This window comes from Monodon monoceros, unplaced genomic scaffold (genome assembly GCF_005190385.1).
Source record: "Monodon monoceros isolate NGI ecotype Baffin Bay Population unplaced genomic scaffold, NGI_Narwhal_1 Super_Scaffold_6, whole genome shotgun sequence".
NCBI classification, from domain to species: domain Eukaryota; kingdom Metazoa; phylum Chordata; class Mammalia; order Artiodactyla; family Monodontidae; genus Monodon; species Monodon monoceros.
The window spans coordinates 97,160,162-97,167,475 of record NW_021703783.1 but is presented as its reverse complement, the minus strand read 5'-3'; the positions used below and the strand labels follow the sequence as shown (position 1 = coordinate 97,167,475).

The 7,314-nt window shown below is 54.4% G+C and overlaps 1 protein-coding gene across 1 annotated transcript in view; it reads right to left on the bottom strand.

Moving 5' to 3' along the window:
- PPARA (peroxisome proliferator activated receptor alpha) overlaps positions 1 to 312 on the bottom strand; it is a 68,987-nt gene extending 68,675 nt beyond the window's left edge. Inside the window, exon 1 of the mRNA XM_029204314.1 lies at positions 279 to 312. The gene's annotated coding sequence lies outside the window, so the exon portion shown is untranslated. The remainder of the gene's footprint in view (positions 1 to 278) is intronic.
- Between the last annotated feature and the right edge of the window lie 7,002 nt (positions 313 to 7,314).

Genomic DNA, 7,314 nt, shown 5'->3' with positions numbered 1-7,314 from the left:
CCGCCGCTCGCTGCCCCTGCCGTGGGGCCGTCGCGTCCCCGGCCCATGCCCGGCGCCGCCTCCCCGCAACCGTGCCAGCCGCGCCCCCGCGGCACGCGCCGCCCCTCAGTCCCCCGCCCCAGCCGGGCCGCTGGGGCGGCTCGCGCGGGTGGCCCGCCGGGAAGCCCCGCCCCGCGCTGGACACAGCCCCCGGACGGCGGCGCCCGATTGGATGCCCGCGGGGACGGGGGTGGGGCCGCTCTCGGGGGCTCCCACCGCCGGCCCCACTGCTGCAGCACCTGGGGGAAACTGAGGCCGGGGAGGCGGAGGGACCGCCAAGGTCACCGGGCGGGTGGGCCCTGCGCCGCGATGGCACACCACGTGCGGCTGGGGATCGGCGAGCGTCCGACCCCGTGCATTGGGAAGGGCTGAAATCTAGGAGGGGCGGGCGCGAGGCTGCGGGAAGGGTGGAGGTTCCCGTCCGGGGCCCAGGCCACGCTGGCGAGGCCCCTCCTCCCTCGGGGAGCCCGGCTCTGCCAGTCTGTGCGATGAGCTGGTCTAGACCGGGCACCTAAGCGCGGATGCCCTCGAGTCTGGGGAGAGCGCGGGGCTGGGGGCGGGCGGGGAAGGACCTTGTCCGGGGGAGCCCAGAATGCAAGAGAAGAAAGGGAACGCAAGCTGGGAGGACGCGTCAACAGGTGGCGGAGTTGCCGCGGCGAGTGCGGCGGGCGGGGGACCCAGAAGAGTGAAGGGCAAAGGGGCCGGGCGTCGGGAGGAGCTGTCTACTCCGACCAACCGCCCTCCCCACCAGCCCACCCCACCCCGGGCTGTCAGAGCGCCTGCCCCTCCCCCCATGCGGCAAGGGTGAGGGGCTGACTGTGTGCCCAGCCGAGGCGCTGGGCTTCTGCCAGCGCAGGGGGGAGGTCGCGGCCCGGCAGCCAATGGCGGAGAGCAAGAGCGAGAGCTGCAAAGCGGCTTTGTTTGCGCGGCGACGCCCGAGCTCCTCGCGCGGAATGCACAAAGCCCCCGGTGCCTGCGCATCAGGACGCCGCTCCTGCGGGAACGAAATGTGTGCTATGCAGCCCTGCTCCCTGCCCTCCCGCTGCTCCGGCCACTGTTCTCTTTGTAGCGGCGAGCGCCCAGGAGGACCTACTCCGGGCCCGAAACAGCTCCAAACAAATCACCGCAGTACACCGAGACGCTGGAGACCCGGCCGTACCGGACCCTTTCACATAGGTCTTAAGCTCACCCTTGCTGATTGGCCCCATACCTGTGATGAACTTTGCCCCACCCAGCAGACACTCACATAACCTTCCCACTAACACATTGACAAGCCCAACTCTTACTGCACACGCTCTATAGCAATGGACAATTTTTGTATTCTGTTTCAGAGTTTACGAAGTGATCCGTGTCCATTATATCCTGGATATCTCATAGGCTGGGCAGGCAACAGTATTATTTATTTATGCAGCTAGGGGCCCCTACCGAGCTCATGTCCTCATGAGGGCATCCGGTCTCAGAGATGTCACCTGACATACCCCAGATCCCATGCTGTCAAGAACCAAGAGTGCAAACAAGGGGTGTCGACTTCTTTTCCCAGATGCACCACGATGGTCTGTCATAAACCCTGTTAAATCCAGCACTTGGAAAGACCTGGTAAAAATTGTTTTGAACAAGGGCAAAGGAAGCTGCATAGGGGTCAACAGAGTACTGTGTACACCCAGCAGACATAAAGAAATGATGTTCTTGGGTTCTTGGGGCTCCCAAGGTTTTAGGGAGAGAAAACTTGTTTTTCACGCATGTGACGAAATCTATCACCTTTGAACAAATGCTCTCAGCCAGTCCTTTGCCTCCCCTTCCCCAGGAAGAAAGAAGAAGGATGCTCAGAACATCTCTTGGGAATATTCATGAAAGGGCTCCATACATGCTGCCCCTTTTTACCTTGAGCAGACTTCTGTTAGCCGTGAAAAACATGTCACACCCAGGAGGAACTGTCACAAAGGACATCCCCCTCCCTGCCCCCAGCTCCTGGAAGTCCCCCCACCTACCACTGCTTTCAGCATTGATGAAATGTAGGCAGTACAACAACCTAGACAGCCTCCTGTGCAGGGACTGAGCAGAAACTTGTAACTTCTGGGACAAATCAGTGCTCTTGAATATGCATCTGAGCAATACCTGAGGTCCTCAGGTTCCTTGGTAAGTACTAGGGGCACTTGGGGGCCCGTGCGTCTTAGTTCATAGCTTCCATTTATTTGGTGCTGATGCTGTTTCGGGTCCTGTTTCACATTTTCTAATCTTGAAGATGTTTGGAGAAATAATTATTCTTGTGCCCACATTACAATAGGGAGACTGAGGCACAGAGGCCCCCCGCCCCCTGCACCAGGTCACACTGGCCAGTTGCAGAGCCCAGGAATGGAAGCGGGTCTGTGCCGCCCACACCTGCCCTGCTGAGCCACTCCCGGATGTACCCAATCCCACTAGAGCAGCCGAGGCTCTCCCTTGGCCTCCAGGGGAGAAATCAGGAAGTGGGACATTCAGAAGAGGAGAAGGGCATAGCAGGAGGAGGCTCCTGCCACTAGATACCAGGCAGCAGGTTAGACCCTGAATGTGCAAGCAGGTGACGTCAGCCATCAGTGTTCAGAAGCTGGCCTTGACCCCTGCAGGGGCGAAGTGTCTCCTACAGGTCTTGGGTCCACGCACCAGACAGAAGTCTGCCTGTTTGCCCTGCAGTTTAGGTAAGCCCTTTTCCAGGAACTGCCCAAAGACTCTGTGGGTCACTTGTTTGCCCTTTGCTGATGTGCAAAGCCTCCCGATGAGACGGAGTTTGTGCTTCTGGGGTGTCATTGGCTGGGGCAGTGACCTCTGATCTCCTGGAAGCGTGCCCTCTGGTCAGGTGATGGAAGTCAGCGGGGACAGGGGACACAGACTAAGAAAGGGAGAGCTCACTGTTGGCAAGTCCAGAGCCGCTCTGTGGCCCACGGCTGGACCTCAGCAGGGACCAACCATGGGCGTGTGCATGTCTGCCATTCTAGTATTGATGGCAAAACCTCAGGGGTCCAGGCAACAGTCTTGCCACACAAGTGAAGGCACAGAATTCATAATTGTCCCCAAAGCAGCTGGGTTCATCCTCATTTTGCAGAGGCAGAAACCAAGGGAACTACATCCTTTGGCCAAGGTCTCCAAGAGGGAGCAAAACCTGGCTCTCAGACTCCAAACCCACTCTACCACCTGCACCAGCCTCGGGTAACCCCAGGGCATGGCCGTCTCGTCCTGAAGTCTGCGCTCTCCTGGCCTGATAACCCGGCTGCCTCTGGTAGACCCGGGAGCATACTGTGAAGGATCAGTCTGGGCCCCAGATCTCTGGGGGGCGGGGGGGTTGGGGCAGCAGCCCCACGTGCACAGGCCTGTGGCAGGAGAAATAGGCCACATGCAAGGGGAGAGTGGAAATGGTACAAGCCAGGAGGAGGTGGGCAGTGACCTGTAGCCTGGTGGGTTGTTTGTCTTGACTCCATCAGATCAGTAACAAATAACAAATGATACATGTTAATCAAGTGTTGTCACTGAAGCAGAGCAGGTGGTGGTGGGTAAAGCTATGCACTCACTTGAGGTCCACAGGGTCTGGAACCTTCTGCAGGCCCAGCAACGAGTGCTGTCATAGACACCGGGCCCCTTTGATAATTAACCTGTCCCCAGCCAAGGTTTACGGACTGGCTTTGCTACAGGCCTCACCTGGGCGTGGGTCTCTGTCTCTGATATCTGTCTCTGTCGTTCTTGAGATGCCCAAGGCAGCTCACCGGCAGCAACGCTCCCCCACCTGCCACCATCCCTCCCAAGAGTCAGATTCCCTCCTCGTCAGCACTGGCTATTCCAGCCCAGGTGGCTTAAGCTCCTTGGGACAGGCTGGGTCATTGATATCTTGGTTCAGAGCTTGGGCTTGGAGCTTCAGAAGCTGGGTGACCTGGAAGGTGAGAGCCTCACCGTAAAGCTGATATATGGATGAATTTGGTCAATAAAGTGCGCCCTGCTCTGCTGGAGATGGAGTTTGCAATTATCTGACCCAGATGAGGGTCCCCGACTGTGAATTACACTGTGGTGGGTGGGTGAGGTCAGGGGGCGGTTATGTGCAGAGATAAGACAGGTGTGTTGACCCACAAATGCATAATAAATGCAGGTATCTGTGGGCATCACTGCCTCTGCCTGGGGCACCCCCCAATTCCTTCATGAAATTAGTAGACAGAACCTGGGATTTGAAGTCAAACAGACCTGGATTCAAATCCTTGCTCTGCCTTTTACTTGCACTGTAATCTTAGGCAAACGACTTGACCTCCTGTCTGAACTTCCTCCTCAATAAAATGGGGCAGCGATGCTGAGCTCCCCAGGCCCTGGGCTGAGAATTAGGAAGGAGCGTGTAGGAAGCTCAGGGGCAGGACCTGATAGGTCCTGAGACTTGGTGATCACCTGCTTGAGGGCTCTGCCAAGGCTCTGTCACTTCCTCCAGGAAGCCTGCTTGGCATCCATCCCAGCCGCAAAGCTGCCCTCTTCCCTGTGTTGCCACCACCTCCCACAGGGCTTTTGTCTGGTTCAGCACTGTCTTCACAGTGCCTATCTCCCTGCCTGCCTTGCCACTCAGAATAGCCAACACGATTGAGTCCTTGAACCTCTCCAGCATCAGGTGAGGTCCCTGTTTCTTCCTGGCTGCCAGCTCCCTCCCCCGGGCCTTCAGCCCTGGGTGCAGCACAGGGCCTGGAACCCACGCCACCAGGCCCCATAATGTGTGAGGGAGCGGCCAGCATGTCTGTCAGCATATCCAGGCCTCGGTTTTCACTAAAATGAGGAAGTGGACCGTGGACCTCAGTCCCCCGAAGGGACAGGCCACATTTGACGAAATGTTCCCTGTCTGTGGCAAAAGGGCAGAAGAGCCAGGGACTTTGTGGAGAGCTTTCTGTAAAGCTAGTCGCCTTAAAGAAATAGGCTCTTTCTCCCTGGGTGTGTCCTTGACACTTTTAGCTGTTGTTGAAAATGCCTTTTCATACTAAAAGTGTCTCTGGACTTGACAGCCCCATGTCTGTCCCCAAAGCTGTGTAAAATGTTGGTTTGTGAGCCCAAAGTCCGGGCTGAACCCGCCCAGGTGAGCTCTGTTTACCGATAAACACAAAGCAAGTTGCAAAGGCCTCCTGACGTTTTTCCAGTCTTCTTGCCCAGCTCTCTCTTCCAGATTTACTTAACGATATTTATTTTCACATCAACACCTCGGCTTGTGTTGAGACTTGCAGCTGGGAATATAAAATCCTACGGGAGGGCCTGATTTTGATCTTTGACAAGTGAGGGAGCAGGGTGTGGGCAGCTGCCTCGGGAGACTCCAGGGGTCAAACCCACTCGGAGCCCCAGCTCACATGCCATCGGGTACCCTCGGGGCGGGGGCCGGGCCTGGGGATGAGCGTTTCCTCTGCCTGGGAGCCTGAGGTGTGCAGGGGAGGGCTTTCATTGGAGGCCGAAGGGAAGCTGAAATCTACATGCGGGAACACTCTAGAAGGTGCCAGTGGCATGGGGCAGAGGACACAGGACCAGCACCCTGGTAGGCGGGGTCCTTAATGGCTGGTGGAAAAGACAGACTGGGGACTGTAGACCCACCAGTTCATTTCTCTAAGTTGAAATATTAGATGAAATCAACTTTCTGGGCAAGCATTACTGCTGAGTTTAATTTGAAAACAACCCCTCCCCTCAAAGGGATCTAGTGATTGCTAAGTAGATGCCAAGGACTGAGCTGGTGCTTTCCAAGCGTGACACCCGTTTCACCATCCAGCGCCCCCAGCCCTGATTTCTGCCAGGAGAGCAAGGTGGGCTGTACGCCCTTTGTCCCCGACTCCCTGGCCTCCAGCTTAATATGAGGGAGAGTCCCTGATTAGTTGCCTTCTACCTTGACTTCTGTCCTTACATGTCCGTTTCCTGTCAAGGTCAAGGCCCAGTCTTTCCAGACTGGCAAAAGCCCTCGGGGCAAAATCAGCTGCAGTGCCGTCGCGCCATTCCTGCACCCCGCCAGACTTGGCCTGGAGGTTCTCCACTATCTTGGCCACTCTTAGAGGCTTTTAGCATAATTTTTAATTTTGATTTTTTTATCAAGATAAATACAATTAGGAAATGTCCTTTTGATCATTTTTTTTATCTTGTATAAGATCGTTACAATATTGATTTGTTAGACTTGTTTACATATTAAATTATAAACTTTTAATTTACCATATATATTGCAAATCATGATTTCCAGTTTTATTTTATCTTTTTTTTAAATCGTATGCAAGGTTTTTTCTTTTTGTATGGTGAATAGCATGTATTTAAAATTTTTTTTTATTGGAGTATAGTTTCTTTACAAAGTTGTGTTTCTTTCTGCTGTACAGCAAAGTGAATCAGTTATACGTATACATATATCCACTCCTTTTTAGATTCTTTTCCCATATAGGTCATTTCAGAGTAATGAGTAGAGTTCCCTGTGTTGTACAGCAGGTCCTTATTAGTTATCGTCTTATATGTAGTACTGTGTATATGTCAATCTCAACCTCCCAGTTTATGCCTCTCCCCGTTTTCCCCCTGGTAACCATAAGATTGTTTTCTACATCTGTGACTCTGTTTCTGTTTCGTAAATAAGTTCGTTTGTACCAATTTTTAGATTCCACGTATAAAAGATACCATACGATATTTGTCCTTCTCTGTCTGACTTATTCACACAGTATGACATAACATAATTTTTTAAATGACTTTTTTATTCAAAATTTTTACGTGTTTCTAGAGACAGAGAGTCGGTCCAAATAATCTGGCCTGCGATTACTGGACCTAGAAGCTTAAACCATTGTTTCAATCGTCAGTGATATTTATTTATCTTCCCATTCAGGTGTTAAACGGCTGGAAGACTAGGTCTGCGTGTCCCCACCTCATGCTCTGCGTGTACCCAGCTCTCCTGGCACAGAAGAGATGGTAACTAATCAGGGATTTTTGAGCACGTCCCTTAAGGATGCTGTTGATCCGGAGGAAAGCAGGTGGGTAACTGCCCCTCTTCCTGGGCAGAGGATCAGGTGCCCGGAGCCCCCTCCTGGCTCGGCTGCCTGGAGAGCGTGTTGATGACGTGCCCACTGGATACAGGGCACTCTGTGCTCAGCACTGCTCAGCCCCAATCAGCCCTGAAGGCAGCTGCCCTCCTCCCTGCTCCCAACTGTGAAAACTGAGGCTGAGAGGATGACCCATTGCCCTGAGCCTCATACCTGGGAGCTGCAGGCCTGGGCCTGGTGCCTGTTGGCCTGGCTCACGTGTCCTCACTTTTTCCACTGTGCCTACTACTCCCCTCCC